Here is a 3,164-nt window from a genome sequence, read left to right on the forward strand (position 1 = left end):
AAAAGTTGGGGAGCTGAAAAAAACAGCTTCCCCTGATTCACTTTCCGCAGAGAATCACTTCATCCATATATTTTATTTTAGAGAATTATTTTCAATCACAGAATCACTTCCTTCTGAGAATCACTCTCCGTAGAGAATTTAAATCAAAGAGAATTCTATCAAACGAACCCTCAATATTGCACTAGCTGCAAGGCACGAACGGACAATCAAATAAGAGTAGAGCGCCCAGGGAGAGACTGAAGAGCAGGAGAGGAGATGGCGTCGGGCAGCACCCCAAGACGGTGGAGGAACCGCAAAAAGAAGAACAAGTCCATGGCTACCACGACTGTCAGGAACCAGCAGGTAGCCGGCCCGCAGGAGGCGCCTCCGCAGCGGCGAAAGTGCCGCTGCCGTACTGCTGGCTTGGCTGAGGCGACGGCGAAATTAAGAGGGAAGACCATTCGACATTGCACCAGAAATGCTAAAAAGCCACACGGGAATTGCTGTATGATTTAGTTTGAGTCACACATTCCATGTTCTCTACTTTGTACACACAGGAAGTACTTTGCCACTCATCCAGGTCAAAGCATTGAGAGTCTGCTATGCACGTCGGTAGATATTTTACTATATATCGATCTAACGAGAAATTTCTAATTAGAGGATCAAGTAAAATTTAGTCGTCCGTGGCTAATGAAGATTGCCGGCCTTTCATCACTCGAGTGCAGCCATCGAATCTTATGCAGTACTAGCCACAAGTAAGTGATGTTTTCCCTAATAACACGGTATCGGATATAATTTTTGGTCTTTCACCACAAGTTCCTAATTTTAATGAATGAAATTTGATAATTTGTAATTTATGAAACCATGCTTGAAAAAGATCTATTCATATAATTATCATATGATCCATCCACAAATCTACTGTACAAATTACCGTTGGTTCCGACGAAACAACATTATTGCAATTATTTTATGCCTATTTTATATGCACCACCAATTAATTCTTGTATGTACATGACCAGTTAATATTTACCACTTTCAACTGAAGACTGAATGCACATTCAATTCAACTTCAATCATACAATGGTGACTAATATAGTTTTTCTGTTACTGCATTCGATCATTCTATGTTCCTTTTTTTCAGCAACAACAATCATATCTTTTTTGTGTTTTTCTTTCTTCCCCGTCAAGAAAGGTTCAAGTCTCAAAGAAGATTTTCCTTCTTTTTTTCAAAGAATTCTCAAAGAAGATTAGTGAACCAATATTTGCAGGGAAAAAAACAAATGCATGACATATCACATAGTAACATGATGAACAAAAAGTTAAGGAAAACTTCGCCCAATACCAAAAGCAAATTAAGGAGCTTAGCTGAAGATTTCAGAAAAAAAAAAGAGCTTAGCTGGAAATAAATTTTGTCCTCTAAAAACAGCAAAAGTAGAATTGTAGCAAAAAAATGAAAAACAAATTCCGACCTGCCGGATTCGAACCAGCGACCTAAGGATTAGCTGCGACAAACTACAGTCCTCCGCTCTACCAACTGAGCTAAGGTCGGGTTTTGATTAGCTTCACAACATAATCAACATAACCAATATATTATGTGATGCATTTGGACAAGGACATCCCTCCCCAGTAGTCAGTTGGATTTTAACTAAGATTTTCATACAAAATATATTATTTATAGCTATAAAATATATAGTGTGAAATTATTTTGAATTGTACACCTAGTTATATAATTTTTATATATTAATATTTTTATGATTTAATTAAATGCTAGTCAAAGTATATAAAGTTTAACTTTTCAAAAAAAATATATATTTACTATTTCTAAACGGATGAAGTACATAAAAAAGATTCAGATTCCAAAAGCTAGAAGCCATCTTACTAGGGATCTTACCTAGCAAAATGAGACCCTTTGTCATGTTTCAAAATACTTTTGTACATATACCAACACGGTTGGTTTTGTACACCTGCAAGCTAACCAAGTAATATTCTGCAAGGAGCAGCACCATATTAGACTTGGTCGTATAAGTCCTTATTTTGCATTGCTATACGGCCTAATTTTCACACACGTTCATTTGTACTTTACCGCCTTAATTAGTCTTTTTGCTTATTTAATTTAGTCAACAATTTAGAGCACCAAGCCTATGCGCGCGCGGTATTGTCAAACTACACGATTATATTGTTCGTGCGTACAGGTCATCAACAGATAAGCTTAAAGTCAGAATAACATATGCGTCTACCGAATCGTCGGAAGATAGAAGACCATTCGATATTGCACCAGAAATGCTAAAGAAGCACACGTGATCGAATTGCGGTATGATTTGGTCCAAGCCGTGCATTGTTTGTTCTTTGTCTTACATATACTGGACTCATCCAGATCAAAGCATTGAGGGGCTGCTATAAATATAGGTGGATATTTTAAAATAAGTAAATTTGTTTCTAGGCATTAAAAGAGTGATGCTTTGTCTCCATGATACCGTTATATTCGATTATAGCGGTAGGATAATGCGAGTTTGTAGTTTTGTCTTTTAGTGCCTAGAGATAAAGCCACACTATATATATATATATATACATTAAACGTCGAGTAAATCAAGTACTGTTACAAGCCACAGTTTCGCGGGATAGGATTTGGACAGTTACAAAAGAAGGGGATTTCAGCGCGACCGGTGAACTTGATCTGGATTACATTCTAGTTTGAGTTTCACATATAAAATGCTCGATTGGCCCCCCATCTGAGATAAGAGAGAACCAAGAATAAAGGTTGCCGGACGTTTGAACTAGCTGAAACATTGGTTCGCTGGTCAGTTGTTTTCTTGCAACTAGACCTGCATATATACGATAGGAATCACCTTTCTGCCGTGGCAAAAAAAATACCTGCAGGATTAGGAAAACGACTCCTTCTTCGCTCTCCACCGACGACGTCATGTTAGTATGACCAGGCTGTAGGCGTGCCGGCGGCCGCCTCAATGCACCTAACACGCCGGGGCGCCGGCGTCACCGCCTCTCGCCGTCGCGATTTGCAGAACTGTGTCCACATGGGAGAACGTCCGCAGTCTAACCTGATACTGTCACTACTATGTACTCGTAGCCTCTGATAAACCGATTTAACAATAATTATTATTAAAAACATTAATATTGGTTTTTAAACTCTCACACATGAATAATGACTGAAGATCTAAGAACTGATA

General features: G+C 38.4%; 1 non-coding gene across 1 annotated transcript; it reads right to left on the minus strand.

The window, feature by feature from the left end:
- Positions 1–1,442: 1,442 nt before the first annotated feature.
- Positions 1,443–1,528, minus strand: TRNAY-GUA (transfer RNA tyrosine (anticodon GUA)). Its single transcript is given in 2 exon segments — positions 1,443–1,478; positions 1,492–1,528. It is a non-coding gene; the product is annotated as a tRNA-Tyr (tRNA).
- Between the last annotated feature and the right edge of the window lie 1,636 nt (positions 1,529–3,164).

The sequence above is a fragment of the Phragmites australis genome, chromosome 17, assembly GCF_958298935.1.
Source record: "Phragmites australis chromosome 17, lpPhrAust1.1, whole genome shotgun sequence".
Classification (NCBI taxonomy): Eukaryota; Viridiplantae; Streptophyta; class Magnoliopsida; order Poales; family Poaceae; genus Phragmites; species Phragmites australis.